This window comes from Moschus berezovskii, chromosome 22 (assembly GCF_049115385.1).
Source record: "Moschus berezovskii isolate FMDL1 chromosome 22, NW_MosBer_1.0, whole genome shotgun sequence".
Classification (NCBI taxonomy): Eukaryota; Metazoa; Chordata; class Mammalia; order Artiodactyla; family Moschidae; genus Moschus; species Moschus berezovskii.
In genome coordinates, this window is record NC_142481.1 from 18,109,563 (window position 1) to 18,128,564 (window position 19,002).

Here is a 19,002-nt window from a genome sequence, read left to right on the forward strand (position 1 = left end):
GGAAATAGAACTGCCATACGACCCAGCAATCCCACTTCTGGGCATACACACCAAGGAAACCAGAATTGAAAGAGGCACGTGTACTCCAATGTTCATCACAGCACTGTTTATAATAGCCAGGACATGGAAGCAACCTAGATGTCCATCAGCAGACGAATAGATAAGAAAGCTGTGATACATATACACAATGGAATATTACTCAGGTATTTAAAAGAAGGTATTTGAATCAGTTCTAATGAGGTGGATAAAACTGGAGCCTATTATATACAGAGTGAATTAAGCCAGAAAGAAAAATACCAATACAGTTTATTAACACATATATATGGAACTTAGAAAGTTGGTAACGATGACCCTATATATGCAAGACAGCAAAAATAACATAAAGAACAGCCTTTTGGATTCTGTGGGAGAAGGCGAGGGTGGGATGATTGGAGAGGATAGCATTGAAACATGTATATTACCATATGTGAAATAGATGCCCTCTTCAAGTTTCATGCATGAAACAGGGCACTCAAAGCCGGTGCACTGGGAGAACCCAGAGGGATGGGATGGGGAGGGAGGTGGCAGAGGGGTTCGGGATGGGGGACACTTGTACACCTGTGGCTGATTCATGTTAATGTATGGAAAAATGTACCACAATATTGTAAAGTAATTAGCCTCCTGTTAAAATAGGTAAATAAATTTTTAAAAAGCAGTAGGCTGGAGGGTTCGGGACACGTGCTCGTGTGGCACATTCTGCAAGTCACAGTTCAGAGCATGAGGTGTTTCCATGGAAACAACATTCCCACTGGGGTAGCTTCTTCCATTCACTCCCTTCTTCTTGGTCAAGACTTAATTGGGGGTCCTGGTTCCTGTGGCAGAACCCAAAGACAGCAGTGGTACTAAGTGTCCCTGAGAAAAGGTCTGGCTCCTCAGAAGTCACCCACATAAGGGGCAGAAAAGTTTGAATACCACTGGGATGAACAGGGGACCTCTGACAAGCCTCATCAGATCATCTCCTGAGTCACCTGTCAATAACTGGAAGGACATTTAAAGGACTGGAGGCTCTGCCACTGTGGTAAAGGCCAGAGTGAGATATTCTATCTCTGCCCACAAATAACAGCCTTATCCAGGTAGGCTGGTAAATCCGGGGTTACTTATACGTTATTGGCTCAGTCTTGACACACAATCCACACTTAGCAGATGACAATGCTTTGAGAAATTTACAACAAATTTGTCCATGGTCCCACAGCTTTCCAGGGACAGGTTTACCTCATTCTGTCTGATCCTGGTCCCCGCACTCACAATGACCACATAGGTCACTTCTCATCATCACACACACACTTCTCACCATCACACACAGACACTGGACACACTGAGCATGCTGCAGTTATTTTATTAGAGTCAGCCTGACAGAGACGACAACAGATGGGAAAGGTGTCTGGATTCCAGTTTCAGTTGAGAAAGAGAACAGGGCGGGAATGTGGAGTGCAGACCAGGCGTCACTGGAAAGGACTATGTCAACACAGAACACTGAGAATGTTTCTGAAAATTGCATTCACCAGCGAAGACACTGAATATTTGATGCAATCCTTGCTGAAGGTGATGGAAGCCTGAAAGGAAGGACGGACAGGAACCTGAGCCCACAGCGGGGCTCTCCTGTCTCCCCAGGATCACCTCACACCTCACCCTCAAGGATTCAGCCCCATCCCCAGCAAGAACCTCTGCCCACAGACCCACCACTGGAGAGGGGGCTGCCAGCAGGCACCAGGGGGAGGATGGCTCCCTAACAGCCCAGGCACAGGCATCAGAAGGGAAACAGAGCCACTCGCCATGCCAGAGAGGGGAGGGAATGACAAGGGTCATCAGGACACAGCCAAGGCTGGTCCTGAGGGAGGAGCAAGGTTCTAGAGTCTGGGTTTTGGTCACACCTCCTGCACCTGAGCCTCTGCTGTTAGGTGTGTTGGGTGGACGGAATGTGCATGCAGGTGTTGTAAATGACCCCATGTGCCCTGTGAGCTCCTATTAGTGCATGAAACTCTGTTCGTGGAAAACCTCTCATTTTGAAAACTAAACAACTTGAGGAAAATATGCTGAGACAGACTATTCACAATCTCCAATACTGTATGACAAGAACAAGAAAGAAAAGACAGGCCTTCGGGAGATATACTGTTAGCCTAGGTGAGCAGCCACAGGTACCTAGAAGACTCCTCAGGAGCTTCAGGCACCAAAACACCACAGTGGAAAATCAGATGTGTAGACACAAAGGCCATGTCGATGGAAATGGGGCTCTGAGCCAGCACAATGGCCACTAGAATGGGAACAAGAGGAGGTGACATTGACTCCGGGCCAGAAACTTCACAGAGCCACGGTGTCCCATGCTGGTAAGAGATTCAAAAGACAGGGGCTCCTTTTCAATATTCCTAAAGTAGAGCTTAGGAGTGCGTCAAGGCTGTATATTGTCGCCTTGCTTATTTAACTTATATGCAGAGTACATCATGAGGAACGCTGGGCTGGAAGAAGCACAAGCTGGAATCAAGATTGCCGGGAGAAATATCAATAATCTCAGATATGCAGATGACACTACCCTTATGGCAGAAAGTGAAGAGGAACTCAAAAGCCTCTTGATGAAAGTGAAAGAGGAGAGTGAAATGATTGGCTTGAAGCTCAACATTCAGAAAACAAAGATCATGGCATCTGGTCCCATCACTTCATGGGAAATAGATGGAAAAGCAGTGGAAACAGTGTCAGACCTTGTTTTTTTGGGCTCCAAAATCACTGCAGATGCTGATTGCAGCCATGAAATTAAAAGACACTTACTCCTTGGAAGGAAAGTTATGATCAACCTTGATAATATATTAAAAAGCAGAGACATTACTTTGCCAACCAAGGTCCGTCTAGTCAAGGCAATGGTTTTTCCCGTGGTCATGTATGGATGTGAGAGTTGGACTGTGAAGAAAGCTGATCGCGAAGAATTGATGCTTTTGAACTGTGGTGTTGGAGAAGACTCTTGAGAAACCCTTGGACTGCAAGGAGATCGAACCAGTCCATTCTAAGGGAGATCGATCCTGGGTGTTCATTGGAAGGATTGATGCTAAAGCTGAAACTGCAATACTTTGGCCACCTCATGCGACGAGTTGACTCACTGGAAAAGACTCTGATGCTGGGAAGGGTTGGGGGTGGGAGGAGAAGGGGACGACCGAGAATGAGATGGCTGGATGGCATCACCGACTCTGTGGACATGAGTTTGAGTGAACTCCGGGAGTTGGTGATGGACAGGGAGGCCTTTCGTGCTGTGATTCATGGGGTTGTGGAGAGTCGGACACGACTGAGTGACTGAACTGAACTGAAAGCTGACAAGACTCCTACAGGTGTGGGAGCTGAATGCCATCTTTCCTGCTAACAATTAAAATTCTAGTCCTCCAATGCTAGCATCTCTCACTCAGGAAAAAATAAAAACCCATATGAGTCAACACACTTGAAATATTGTATTGATATCGGTCCCCTACTCTGTATGAGTTAATTGGCATGGTATGAACAGGGTCAGGAACAGGACACGGGATGTGCAGGTGGATTGTGCTTGCATATTATAGGTGATGCACGCTGGAGCAAAGGTTTTATTGTGCTTCTTTGTTCATAGCTCTTCTCTGTCACATATCCCGACTGCATGATATAGTACCATGTATATATTGCACTGTGGAGCATGTGAATTCTCAGGGTGGGGGTCAAGGGAGAGTAAATTACTGTGAGTTTCAGATCTGACACTTTGGGATCAAATCCCACCTCATTGGATCTATCCTGGATTTTTCCTAGAACTGCTTTTTCTGCATTAGTAGCATTGACCAAATCGAGTATTGTGTTTAACAGTGTTTTGTTTCCAAGGCCCACTGTGCCATACATTCCATAAAATATAGGGCAGGCTTCTTCTGAAGGCACAACAGAAAACATCTCATCAAAAGGATCACCAGGTCATAAGAATCCTATTTCCCACCACTTGATAGGAACTCACACATCCAAATCTTCCAGATTCACCTCCCACAGAGACGTGCCCTCTCCCAGGACTGCTTACATCCCAGACAGAAAACCTTCTCTATGAGGCACTCACAGCAGAAGGGAGCATCAAGAGGGGCTAGACCTGGAGACCCTGCTGCCCTTGACCACTGCCCCCAGGCATACCAGCCTGCTTCCTCCCTCCCAATGAGCACCACTACCCCCAACAAACTATCCCCCAGGACGTGTGCAGATAATGACCCTTCCAGCTCCACAGCACCCCCTCCATTCAAAGGCTGAAAGTTTGTGCAGAATTCCTGGGCACTGATCAGACAGCTGCCCTCAGAATCTGCCCCCAGAAGCAGCTTTGACAGGACTGTGAAGGATGCAGTGAGATGGCACTGGGAAAGGATCAGGAGGGCCATCTGGACCATCCTTCCTACCCTCCCACATCTTGAAGGTCAGCTCTCTGGTCACCAGCAACGCCAGCAGAAGCAGTGCTCCCTTCATTGTGGCGGCAGCTGGAACGCTGTACTCAGGGCAGGATTTCTGTTGCTATATAAACCACTAGCTCCCTAAGCCCAGCCCACATCCCTCCCAGGAGAACCACAGGCCTGTGGCCAGGCACCTGGCACAGGTGGCTCCCTCAGACCTCAGGGTGTTTACAGTGGAAGACCATCGTACTCTGAGATCAGAGCTACTGGAGAACCTGCGGGGGTATCTTTGCCAAAAACCAACTGGAGCTGACATTTCCAAATGCTCTGTTGTCTAGGTTCCAACCATCTCCTGTTTTCCTGATCATTCTTCCCCAAACCTATCCAGGCTCTGAGGTCAGCACTCTCCCAAACAGAGAAGATGGAATCACAGGAGGGTCAACAACAAGTCTACACCACTATCAGGTAGAAAAAAAGGTCATTGAGAATCCTTCCTTTTTCCCCAAGGTTGAGTCCTCAAGATAAGAATGTGGAGCTGGGTCTTAGTGAAACCCCCAGATATCTTAATGGCTACAGTCTCTAGACTGGGCCCTGAGGACTGGTGGACAGCAGCCTTGGGTTCCAAATCATCCCAACCTGGAAACTTGCAGGACTTGAGGCCTCATGGGTTTTCTCAGGTGCTAGTAATTCTGTAATTTCGTATCATGCCACCAGCTTTTCTCAGGTATTTAAGGAAGCAAATTCCTGGGCACTTTCTGGAACCCCAGTGACTCCAGCCTTACCCCTTCTCCTAACTGTCACACCCTCCTGCATTAGTGAACCTGGTCCCAAGAGGTGTTAGGACTGCAGTCTACGCAGAAACATCAGAGAGAAGCTGCTTGGTTTGGGGGTCTCTTGTGTCAGAGACTCTGAGGTCCACAGCCCTATAGGACACTGAGGACAGGAGTTCTAAGACCCACTGGGTTGAGTTCTCCAGAGGTGGCACTCCATATGTGAAAACTCTCTGAAGAGCAAACTCAATCTTTCAGGATGGGAAAGCAGTTTGTTGGCACAACAAGATGAGATGGTCCTTGAAAACTCTAGAAGGAAGTCTGAGAAACCTCCCAAAGGCCAAACTGGAAATAGTTTGACAAACAAAATAAATAACAGAGTATTAGATGATAACTCAAAGCATAAAGTAATACTTGTGAGTCCATATTGATATAAATAGATGATTAAATGAACCCAGACTTCCTTGGTTTTCCAGTGGTTAAGAACCCACCATTGAATGCAGTGGACACTGGTTCAAGCCCTGGTCAGGGAAGTAAGGATCCACATGCCCTGGGGCACAATAAAAACCTCACACACCAACTAGATATAGGGCACCTTACATGTGCTCACAACAAGATGGCGCCTGACAGATGTCAGGAGGGCGTGGCCAGGGCACCTTACATGTGCTCACAACAAGATGGCGCCTGACAGATGTCAGGAGGGCGTGGCCCCACATAACCACAAAGGATTCTGATTGGCTCCTAAACACCTCCCCTTACATGCTTTAATGTGATTGGAAAGCCTCTTTTAAAAGTCCTGCGCTTGCCCCACGCTTGCCTATATATAGGAGAAGCTTACACCAATAAAACTGGAGCTGCCTTGACAGAACCATCGCTGCTCTGAGTGTCTCTCTCCGGGCGAGGGAGGCTGTGGGGCAGGCGGCCTGCTCACCTCCTCTTTGGGGCTTGCTCCTTCAGACCCAGACCCCCGGAGGGGCTAATCTTGGGCGGCTCTCTTGCCGAGGCCGAGGCTCCCCTCAGTCTCTGGCTCCTGTCCTGGAGCGCTACAGGGCAGGAGAGGGGAGAGAGAGAAAGGGGGGACTCCATGCCGGACACTGGAGGGACCCACACTAGAGAGAACGTGCTCTGCAAACGGAAGGTCCTTGTGCCGAAACATAGAGCCGACACAGCAAGACAAAGACCCAGCTCCCCTTAACTAACCTGAAGTAATGTGGGAGAGGAGACAACCATTCCTTACAGAAACATCCCGAATAATAGACAGAGATTATTCCCTCCAGGAGGGGTAACTGACAGCTCTTCCCCTCTGGAATATCGGTAGACAGAGTAACTTATTTTCAAAGAGAAGAGGAGGGGAGGGAGAAAACAGTGCAGAAACCTGGCAAACACAGCATAATCAGCTAATCAAGGCTGATATCCGCAGTGGTAAGGCACACAGCTGTCAATGTGTACCCTGAGTGAGGGGATAGGAAGGGCGATTCACCTGTGTGGTGTCTTCCTCTAAACCCAAAGTCTGAACCACACTTGACATTATGAGAACAGCAAACTCAGTTTGGGAGGCCTTCAATCATCCCTGGTCAATCCTCCCCAAGACTGTTAAGACCATGACAGACCAGGAGAGGATGAGTAATCCACAGAGCAGAGGATACTGGGGACACATGACAATGAATACAATGAGTTTAGGTCATGGATTTGATCCTAGAACACAAGAGACATTAATGAACAACCTGGTGAAGTTCAAATACAGTGTTGGGTTTAGTTAGAAGTAACAAGGTCCGTCTAGTCAAGGCAATGGTTTTTCCCGTGGTCATGTATGGATGTGAGAGTTGGACTGTGAAGAAAGCTGATTGCCGAAGAATTGATGCTTTTGAACTGTGGTGTTGGAGGAGACTCTTGAGAGTCCCTTATACTGCAAGGAGATCCAACCAGTCTATTCTAAAGGAGATCAATCCTGGATGTTCATTGGAGGGACTGATGCTAAAGCTGAAACTGCAATACTTTGGCCACCTCATGCGACGAGTTGACTCACTGGAAAAGACTCTGATGCTGGGAAAGGTTGGGGGTGGGAGGAGAAGGGGACGACGGAGGATGAGATGGCTGGATGGCATCACCGACTCTGTGGACGTGGGTTTGAGTGAACTCCGGGAGTTGGTGATGGACAGGGAGGCCTGGCGTGCTGTGATTCATGGGGTCGCGGAGAGTCGGACACGACTGAGCGACTGAACTGAACTGAACTGACTGAACATTTCAGTATTGTTTCTCAGTCTGACAAATATTTATAACACTACTATAAATCTAAATTTATTCCAAATAAAATTTTATTTGAAAAACAACACGCATTAGAAAAGGGCTACATGTGCTGCATTCCTCCACTGACCCTGACCAGCTCTTCACCCTGATGTCACCAAATGTCCCCGTGATCTGGAGACATCTCAGAGGATCCTGTAGCACCCTCGGAAGGGCACTGGGCTGGATACATAGCAGCCACCTGTGTTACTCAGCACTCCAGGCCCTGGCTCCTTTCCTCACAGAGTTGCAGACAGCATTGACGGCAGTGTCTTCAGAAGGAACAGGAAGCTGGGCTGCATGGGCAGGGGTCCCACCACACAGAAGTCCTGCCCCCACAGACAAAGAGCCAGCATGTGGAGCCTGGGCCATGTGGTGTTGACCTTCCTGCCCAGGAATCTCTGAGACACATCTGCAGCCCCCTGAGCCCTTTGTGGGGTGACCTTCAGAGCAGTGGCCCCCAGGCAGCAGGAGCCATGGCGAGGAGGGGCTCCATGGAGGCCAGATGATACTTCAGTTCAGTACTTGGTGCCTCCTTGCCAAGAGCAGTTACTGGATGTGAATCCTATATGGCATAGGGTTCTGACTATGGTCACACACCTTGCATCCCAACTTCAGATAAGGTCTCAGCAAACCACGGAGAAGGCAATGGCAAGCCACTCCAGTACTCTTGCCTAGAAAATCACATGGACAGAGGAGCCTGGTGGGCTGCAGTCCATGGGGTCACTACTAGTCGGACACGACTGTGACTTCACTTTCACTTTTTACTTTCATACATTGGAGAAGGAAATGGCAACCCACTCCAGTGTTCTTGCCTGGAGAATCCCAGGGACGGGGGAGCCTGGTGGGCTGCCGTCTATGGGGTCGCACAGAGTCGGACACGACTGAAGTGACTTAGCAGCAGCAGCAGCAAACCACATTCCACCACAGGTGACTCAGATAAAGGTAGGCAGGTGCCTCTAGTGAAAAGCTACTTGATTCTGACTTATCAAACATTTTAAATGTTTACCTTATTTATTTAATCCCAGGCAATATTCATAAGCACATCTATAGTAAATAGAACTAAAAATATTCTTGTTTATTGATTCCAGAGAAATGGACTATTCCTGCCATTATTCTAACAAATATTGCGCAACATCTACCGAATGCTGGGCCCTCTCCTAGTCCTGGGATGCAGCAGCACACAGCAAGCTCTCGCTCTCCTGCAGCTCTTCATCACCTAAGAGGGAGTGAAAGGCAGTGACCCCATGGGAAGAGGCACTTTGGGCGAAGACGAAGCAGGGGGAGAAGACAGAGGGCCATGGAAGGGGGGATGGAGGGCCATGGGGGGGGGAATGATTTGATATAAGGGCTCAAGAGTCTGGGAAAATCTGTGCCCTGTGATACTTGAAGACACCTGAGGATGAGGGAATGAATCATGCAACCACTGGAGGAGGGCACCACACAGATAGACCCTGCAGCATAAGCAAACTTGATCTAGTCAAGAAGCAGACAGGAGACAGTGAAGGAAGAAAGGCAGGGATAAGTTCACAGAGGCAGCAACAGTGCAGGGCTGGTTGTACAACTGGCCCAGAGATTGTGGCCTAGAAAGGGTCTGGGTTTTTCTCAAGTGGGAGCTCTGGAGAGGAGATGGTGGGGAACAGTACACTCAAGAGTAGAAAGAGTTGCAGAAAATGGATGGACCTAGAGACTGTCATATGCGTGAAGTAAGTCAGACAGAGAAGCAGAAACATCATACTATCCTTTACATGGTGTATTGCTGATCGTGTTCGCCGCGCCAATTGTCTTGCTGTTCACACTGTTTGCACTGTTCCCTGAACCCGTGGTAGGCAAGGTGCGAGCTAAGAGGCTAGAAGAAGACTTCAGGAGTCGTAGGAACTGCGGACACGTTTATTCTCTCCCAGTTGCCACAGCAGCCATAACAGTATTCTCTTCTGGCTGAGGCAGCAGTGGTAGCAGTAGACATGCTATAGTCTCTCCTCTCATGGCTGATCTGACAGACACAGCTGTGATGTAGCAGAAGTAATGCCACTGCTTTCTAGGTGGAGCTCACATATGCATCCAGCACTAAGTAGCCATTGACCGAGGACCTTGAGACGTGCACACACAGTGCTACAAATGATCTCAGCTGTTACACAGTCATTATTTGCAAAACATGAGGCAAGAGCGCCTGAACACATAATCGTCACTAATTTGCTTTCTAGCTACATTTGGGGATTCTAAGAAGATACCATATAAATGAATCAATTTAGAAAATAGAAGCTGACTCACAGGTCTAGAGAATTTATGGTTGCCCTGAGGAAATAGGAAAAGGAGTACGTCAAGGCTATATATTGTCACCCTGCTTATTTAACTTACATGCAGAGTACATCATGAGGAACGCTGGGCTGGAAGAAGCACAAGCTGGAATCAAGATTGCTGGGAGAAATATCAATAATCTCAGATATGCAGATGACACCACCCTTATGGCAGAAAGTGAAGAGGAACTCAAAAGCCTCTTGATGAATGTGAAAGAGGAGAGTGAAAAGGTTGGCTTGAAGCTCAACATTCAGAAAACAAAGATCATGGCATCTGGTCCCATCACTTCATGGGAAATAGATGGGAAAACAGTGGAAACAGTGTCAGACTTTATTTTTTTGGGCTCCAAAATCACTGCAGATGCTGATTGCAGCCATGACGCTTACTCCTCCTTGGAAGGAAAGTTATGACCAACCTTGATAGTATATTAAAAAGCAGAGACATTACTTTGCCAACATAGGTCCATCTAGTCAAGGCTATGGTTTTTCCCGTGGTCATGTATGGATGTGAGAGTTGGACTGTGAAGAAAGCTGATCGCAAAAGAATTGATGCTTTTGAACTGTGGTTTGGAGAAGACTCGAGAATCCCTTGGACTGCAAGGAGATCCAACCAGTCCATTCTAAAGGAGATCAATCCTGGGTGTTCATTGGAAGGACTGATGCTAAAGCTGAAACTGCAATACTTTGGCCACCTCATGCGACAAGTTGACTCACTGGAAAAGACTCTGATGCTGGGAAAGGTTGGGGGTGGGAGGAGAAGGGGACGACAGAGAATGAGATGGCTGGATGGCATCAGCGACTCTGTTGACATGAGTTTGAGTGAACTCCGGGAGTTGGTGATGGACAGGGAGGCCTGGCGTGCTGTGATTCATGGGGTCGCGGAGAGTCGGACACGACTGAGCGACTGAACTGAACCGAACTGAACTGAGGAAAGATGGAGAGGATAGTTAGGGAGCTCAGGGTGAACAGGTGCAATCTGCTAAATTTAAAATGGATAAACAACAGAGACCAACTGTATAGCACAGGGAAATTTGCTCAAGGTTATGTGTCAGCCTGGATGGGAGAGGAATTTGTGAAAGAATGGATAAATTTGTATATACGGCTGAGACCCTTTGTTGTTCATCTCAAACTATCATAAAATTGTTAATAGCCTATGTTCCAACACAAAAGGTAACGTTATAAAACAAAAAGAGGTTGCAGAAAAGAATTCTGTGAAGAATGAGGTGCTATCAAAGTCACCTTGTGGCAGGACTTGGTCAAGAGAAAGCTAGAAATTTCTGGGCCAGGACATAGAAGAAGTTTCCAGCCTCCAGATACTGAATCACAGAAGTGGCCCAACAGAGGCCACCAACAAGATCGAGACATGGTGATAAAAGCAGGACAGGAACCCCCAGAGAGATGACCAAGGGGTGAAGGATTATGCTCTGGCCTGCCTGGCACTTATTCCATATGAGACCATTTCTAAGCACGGAGCTTGCTGAAAACCCATAAATGTCACACCAACCTGTCTTCAAGATCGCATGTTGTTTTGACAGGCTGCCACAGGCCATTATTCAGGAGGCCTGATTTGGGAGCACTTTTGCCCTTTTTGGTCAACCTGGGGTTTTCAGAAGTTAACCTTCCTGTGTCAGCTATCCCTCAAACACAGCCCTCCAGAGGGGAGGAGGCTGAGCCAGTGCCTTCTGTGGACTTAAGGACTAGCATCCTGCCAACACACACATTTCCTTCTGTGCAGCCCTGGCCAACTTCACACTGTGGCCTTGAAGAATCTTCTGGAAAAGGAAGAATCTGACACAGGCCCCCTGGGAGTGAGGATAAGGACAGGTATAGAAGGGCTCCAGGTGGGTAGGGAGCACCTGCCACTGGCACCATGACGCGGGCTGGAGCTCTCCTGCTGCTCTGCGCTGCCTTGCTCCTCATCATGGGCAAGAGTGGCTGGGACCTGGGCTCCCCAAGAGTTCAAACACCTTCCCAGGGCAGCACTGAGCATGTCGGAAAGGGAAGGGAACAGTGTGTTCTGATGAGTGCCTTACAGGGAGTGTCCCCACATTGTCCCAGCCTTGAGGGACACTGTTGACCTGTTCATATTGGGAAGCCATGACACCTATATTGAACAAGTTGAAAAGTACAACCAAAACTCTGATGTACTGGAAACTGCCAATACCCTGAAGAGCTATGTTGATAAGAAGTTGACAGCAGAGGATAAGCAAGATTCTCAGTCCTCTGGTGGGTCAGGCTGTGTGTGAATGTGCTTGTGGGGCCTGTATGGGGGCCTGTGTAAGTGTCCAAGGGCCAGAGGGAGGAAGCAGACAGAGATCAGCTCATCCCTGAAGACTCCCAGGAGTCACTCTGGAGCCCTGCCAGGTGGTCCTCAGCAGTGTCTCCCATTCTATCTCAGGAGACTGCCCTCAGTCCTCCAGGGAGACCCCACAACCTGTTTCATTGGAGGAAGACTTACTAGGACGTATCCACCTTTACGTGCTCACATCCAGAGGCTTCCCTCCAAACAACCTGTAGGACCCTCCCTTGTATTCAGTGCAGCTAAATGTCACATCCACCCCTGAGGCCTCACCAGGTTTCTGTACCTTCTCTTACAGAATAAAATATACTCAAGTTCTCTCTGCTGATGGAACCATCGGCACCCAAGGAAGCCACTTACCTGATCCCTCAGTCATGTCAGCAACCTGCCACATGCAGGCGTCTGATTATAGAGGATTCCAGCAATAAAAAGCCTTGAAATTCACAGGACAGTGCTTACTTCCTGGAGATTGGGCTTTGGGAGTGGTAGAGAGAGAGGATGCGGCCACAGTGGAGAACACCAGACTGCCTTCCAACTGCAACTGGATTTCAGTGCTGTCAGATGCTCCTCTACAAATTCAGCAGGTGGAGCATGGGTAATGATCATTATATCAGCCAGAGTGTCTGATCACTCTGTCACATCTGCTAGAGTGTCTGATCATTTCTCTTTTTTTGAAATATTTTTTTATTAAATCTTTAAAAAAAATTTTTTTATTGGAGGCTAATTACTTTACAATATTATATTGGTTGGTTTTGCCATACATTGACCTGTATCCGCCCCGGGTGTACATGTGTTCCCCTTCTTGAACCCCCCTCCCACCTCCCTCCTCCTCATATCCTCCCTCTGGGTCATCCCTGTGGACCAGCCCCGAGCATCCTGTATCATGCATTGAACCTGGACTGGCAATTCGTTTCACATGTGATAATTTACATGTTTCAATGCCATTCTCCCAAATCATCCCACCCTCACCTTCTCCCACAGAGTCCCAAAGAGTGTTCTATATACCTGTGTCTCTTTTGCTGTCTCATATACAGGATTATCATTACCATCTTTTTAAATTCCATATATATGTGTTAGTATACTGTATTGGTGTTTTTCTTTCTGGCTTACTTCACTCTGTATAATAGGCTCCAGTTTCATCCACCTCATTAGAACTGATTCAGATGTATTCTTTTTAATGGCTGAATAATACTCCATTGTGTATATGTACCAAAGCTTTCTTATCCATTCATCTGCAGATGGACATCTAGGTTGCTTCCACGTCCTGGCTATTACAAACAGTGCTGCAATGAACCTTGGAGTACTGATCATTTCTGTTAAGAGGACCCACAGGTTATGCACATTATCCACCAAATTTCAGCCTCCCAGCAACCTCAAGGCATAGGAGTATTCATCATCGTCTTACAAGGGAGAATCTGAGGCTCAGAGGAAGTAAAACATCTGCTGAATAGGCACAGCTTCCACCACCATCCATGCTGGAGAATCAAGCTCTGCTAACTCACCCTGTGACTGTGCGCATATTACAGTCCTTCTTTGGGCCTCTAGTTTCCATTTATAAAATCAAACTTCCTCCAGTCTTCAAGTCTGGGGTAAGGCCAAAGTAAAATAATGTGTGAGAAAGGGCTCCTGTATTGAGCCTACAGGAAAGGAAGAATGAAGGGTCAAGATCCACATGCTGAACTCTGTCACTCCTTGGGCCTCAGTTTTTCCTAAATCCAACCCCCCAGTTGTGTGGACTCAGCTGCTTCCACATAAACACACTTGTAAGTTGGGTCTTACACTCAGACTGGACGGCCAGGGGCCTGGTGTTTCTTGCTCCTCCTGTTTCTCTACTGCTTGCCCGTGAACTGGGCCTCATGCTCACCCTGTCTGATTCTTCTTCACCTGACCCCACCCTCTCTTTAAGAGCTTCTTCCCACCCAACAGCTCCCCTCCAGAAAATAGTCTGCTGGGCTTACCCCACAGGGCGGGGTCTAGGATGGAGAAGCTCTAAGGTCTTCATGGTTAGGAGGCATAGGACAGGTCCCCAAGGTGATCCAGAGCTGCTGCTCTCCCTGTAGAAGGAGCCCTGGGGGATGCGGGGGAGGTCTCCTTGCCCAGATTGACACCGGGCCCTTGTCTCTGCCCAGCACTCCACCCACACCAGGGTCTGTCTGGGGGTACTTCTAAGATGGAGACCTGCCTCTGTGGGAGCTAAGGTGAGCTGAGCTGGTGAGAGTAGGTCCTGGAGCAGGGACCCTTCTCCTCATCTGACCCAGGATGTGTATTCCATACCACCCCTACCCAACTAATGTGAAAGTTCCAGGCCTTTAGAAAGGAGTGATGCCACCCTGATAAGTTAGGGGTCTCTTCCAATGTCTTGGATATAAACTCACCCTGTTCTGCAGTGAGTGTACAGATGTGACGGGAACTGTCCAAAGATTCGGTGGAGACGAGTGAGGGGCAGTTGGTCCTCCTGGGACACACACAATCCGTCTCCTGGCTCTTGCTCAGTTGCACAGAATTCCATGAGGCTGCTGGGGAGACACCTCCATATGCCCACTGCCCTGTCCCCTCTCCCTGCCTTTCTCCAATACATAGCACCCTTATCTAATCTGTGTGTGTGCATGCGTGCTAAGTTGTTTCAGTCGTTTCCGACTATTTGCAACCCTATGACTGTAGTCCACCAGACTCCTCTGTCGATGGGATTCTCCAGGAAAGAATATTGGAGTGGGTTGCCATTTCCTTCTCCATATCTGGGGTTAGTACGAAAGGCAGCATCTGATTTCTCCCAAATCCTTTTCTGTCTGACATCCAAAACTCAGATAGCTGCGAAGGTACCTGTCAAAACCCTGTGGCTTTGGAGCTCTGATTCTCACATGAGCTTCCCTCAGATCATAGAAGCCCCCCCCTCCCCATTTCCACCTAGACCAACCTGAGTTCACCTGCAGCTGTGAGATAATCCCCCACTGCAGACACTCCCCTCCTCAAACTCCTGCATCTCCTTTACCTGCTTGGTGGATTTCAACAGCAACTGGGAGCTTGCTGAACTACTGATGCTTGTGTGCTCAGTTGCTTCAGTTGTGTCTGATTCTTTGCGACCCTATGGACTAGAGCCCACTAGGTTCTGCTGTCCATGGGATCCTTCCGGCAAGAACACTAGAGTAGGTTTCCCTGTCCTCCTTCAAACCACTGGGAGGCTCATTCAAAAGTGTGGGAGTTCATGCCCACACGGCAACCTTCAGACACTACAGACCCCAGCCTCCTTGATTTCTGGTGTGTCTCTTCAGAGGTGACTTCTGTCCTATCTCTCAAAGGCACCCAGTGGCCTTGGACCCCACTTGTCCTTCTCCATGGCCTTTGTCACATGTGTGTTCACTGTACTTAGTTCCTCACATGGGCACCTGACATCATCCTCCTAATTACCTACCTGCTCCCAAGTTCCTTGTCTGAGTCACCTTTGTTGGAAACACAAAGTCTCATGTGTCCTGTGTCCATCTGCGTAATCAGGAAGGACAGGAGTTCAAGGGAAAGACACCCAGGAAAGGCAGGAGAAGGAAGGGAGAGGGATACCATAGTTGAAGCTTCAGAGGCATCACAGAGAACAGGAACATCCCTACACAGAGAGCAGGAATCTGGTTCGGGGAGGGAGATGCTTTCTGGCCTTGTGTTTCTTTATGGACCTTGCAATGAGATATTCTCAATCAGCTGGGACAAGGTGTTTTGAGGGTGTACCCCGACCCTAGATCACAGGAATCCATGGGGGAATTCAGGCAGAAGCACACACTGCTACATGGATCAAGACCTGGGAACCAGAAAGTCATAGAGAGATTGGCGCAAGATCTGGGTGGCAGGACAGAGGCTGAGAGACTGATACAAGCCTCCAACAAGAAAAAGGCCAGAATCAGGCCACAGTTGAGGACAGGGCTTGCCTTCACTATTGCAATATGAAGACCTGCAGAGATACATCCACTGCTTCAGTGTTACCATCACACCTTGAAGTTTCCTTGAAAATTCTTTTTAATTATATTCTATTATATTGAATATAGTTCCAATAGTATAACATATTTACACTCATCTTTAGGCTGGCCATGCTTATGAAATCAGAACACAGGATACCCAGCCGGGGCTTCAAACCCAGGCTTCTGAAGGGGTTCACATGGAAGGGTCAGAGGTTCTTTTATGTGCCCCAAGAAGGTACCCGAGGAAGCCACAGAGCTCAGCAGATCCTAAGCAGACAGACAAGATATATGACAGAAACACATCTTCCACTCGGAAGGACACCATAGAAAACACACACATGGATTCATCATATCTGTTTCCAGATTACTGAGGTAATGGCAAACTCACTACTTAATAGACAAATAGGCCCCACTGGCAAAGCCTGTAGAGCTGCACACAGCCCTGGGTATCTGGGCATCTGGGACACAGAACCTAGCATGGTCAACACAAACAGCCAGGTGAAGGGGCCCTGCAGATGATAGCAGGACAAGCCCAGATCAGGCAACTCTGAGCAAACACACAGGGCTGGCCCAGTCTCAGGAACATCTTCCATGCTCGATCCATGAGAGGCTAGCCCATGCTACACTATTTCAGGACAGGCATGGAAGGAATAATAATAAATCACAGAAATACCTAAACGATTTTGGTCTAGTTGTCCGGGGGAAAAAAATTAGAGCAAAGCCCAAAGTTTCTGAAGAAACCCCAAACAAAAAGAGACCCTGATGAGACTTTCCTGGTGATCCAGTGGTTAAGAATCTGCCTTCCAATGCAGAGGAGGCTGGTGTGACCCCTGATCAAGGAACTTAGATGCCACTTTCCATGGGATTACAGAAACCTTTGTGCCACAGCTAGAGCAAAGCCTGCAGGCTGCAAGGAAAGATCCTATATCTGCCACAAGAAAATCCCACATGACACAGCTAAGACTGGAAAGAGCCAAACATAAATAAATAAACAGGTATTTGTAAAGAAGAGAGAGGACGTGCTCACTTGGCAGCACATATATTAATATTGAAACAAGAAGAGTAGCATGGCCCCTGCACAAGGATGACACACAAAATCATAAAATTTTCCATATTTTTTCCTATGTAAAATAGATAACCATCCAGAAGTTGCTGTATAGCACTGGGAGCCCAGCCGGCACTCTGTAACAACCTCATAAGATGGAATTATTATGGCAAGGGGAAAAGTTCAAGAGGAAGGAAAGATGACTCACTAGCATTGACCCTGATGCTAGGAAAGATTGAGTGAAGGAAGAGAAGGGGGTGACAGAGGATGAAATGGTTGCATGGCATCATCAACCCAATGGACATAAGTTTGAGCCAGCTCCAGCAGATAGTGAAGGATGGGGAAGCCTTTTGTGCTATAGTCCATAGAATCGCAAAGAGTCAGACATGACTTAGCAACTAAAAAACAACGACTGATTCACACTGATGAATGACACAGACCACCACAACATTGTAAAGCAATTATCCTCCAATTAAAAATTTTAATTTAATGTAAAAATATTTTTATAAACTTCAAAAAGAAGGAGAGAGAGAAAGACCCCGAGAAGAGGCCAGGAAGAATAAGTCAAGGCAGGATTCAGGTTGATGATCCAAGTTCAGGGAGACTTCATACAATGGGTCAATAGGGTGTACAGCTATGTGGTTGCAATACAGGCTTACAAAACATTCTACTCCTGAGCTGTCTGACTGCTTTGGAGTAGAAAATAAAATGTGAAAAATAAATGACTCTTTCTTCTCTCCTTCTCAATGTGCCATGAAAAAGATAGTAATGGAATTTTAAACTATGACCCCATAAGGACAAAAATAATAATATGGGATTATCACCTAATGATGGAATAGAACACATTTTCAGAGAAGAGAAAACACAGAGGGATAAGGTGACTATGGGCAGAGAAAGCCATATCTAATAAATAAGACAGAGCCAGTTTTTCCTACACAATTCCAAAGAGCTCTGGGCTACAGAGACATGAGCACTGCAGTGGGTAAGTGTAAATACGGCCGCAGAACTGAAAAGAGGTAACTGATAAAAAGAGCTAAGTGATATCTATGTGGAATCACTGAAATCTCTAACCCTACTCCCCACCTCTTTCATGCACAGAACACATGCATTCAGGTAAACATCCTCCAAGAAGTAAGTTGGAGAGCCAGCATGATGTAATGGTTAAAATCAGGGACCCTGGAGCTACACTTCATGGTTGGAAATCGTTTGCATTCAAAACATGCACTTTCAATGGCATCACTGTAAGCTAGAGCATAACAGAGGAGTGTCTTCAAATTTCTAAAGCAAATTTAGATTTTCATTCCGAGGAATGTATCAATCCAAATAGGTAACAATCAAATAATTCTCCTTCCTTGCATCTTCTCTCAGGAATATGCAAGAGGATGTACCTCACTAACACAAGAGAACAGACTGAGAAGGGGGAATATGTCTGAATTCCCAAGAGGAACTGAAAGAAAATTCAGGACAACCACTGCATGGGGTTTGGGAAGTCATCGTTCCAGACTGGAGTCTAGAAGGAGGGGCGTCTCTAGGTGATATTGCTCTAGAGAGGGGAAGGGCAGATCAATACATCGTTTTGTGTGTCCAATCATGGGAAGAAGAGCTTTCATTTCTTCTTAAGGGTTTGGAACAATTTGGGTACATGCAGATAATAAAGTATGAGCAAGGCCAATATATTACTAACAAAGTACAAAAGTATGTATTTTTTTAAGTTTATTTTATTCTTAGAATGCAAACATACCTTAGCATTACAAATATATATAATAAATGGCATAGATACAACTAAGCAGGACCCTAAGAGGTCTCACCACAACAAACCACCCCCCCAACCATGTCCTCCACATCCCTTTTTTTCTGTAGAAACACTTTTGTCTTCTAGGCCTTTCCCAAGTTCCAAAGAGTACATTGGCCCAGATACCTGAGAAAATGGAGAAAGAAAAATAGGCAAGAAAATATAATAATAA

General features: G+C 47.1%; 1 pseudogene; it reads left to right on the forward strand.

Moving 5' to 3' along the window:
- The first annotated feature begins 17,012 nt into the window (after positions 1-17,012).
- On the forward strand, positions 17,013-17,112 carry LOC129547402 (U6 spliceosomal RNA; annotated as a pseudogene).
- The last annotated feature ends 1,890 nt before the right edge of the window (positions 17,113-19,002 follow it).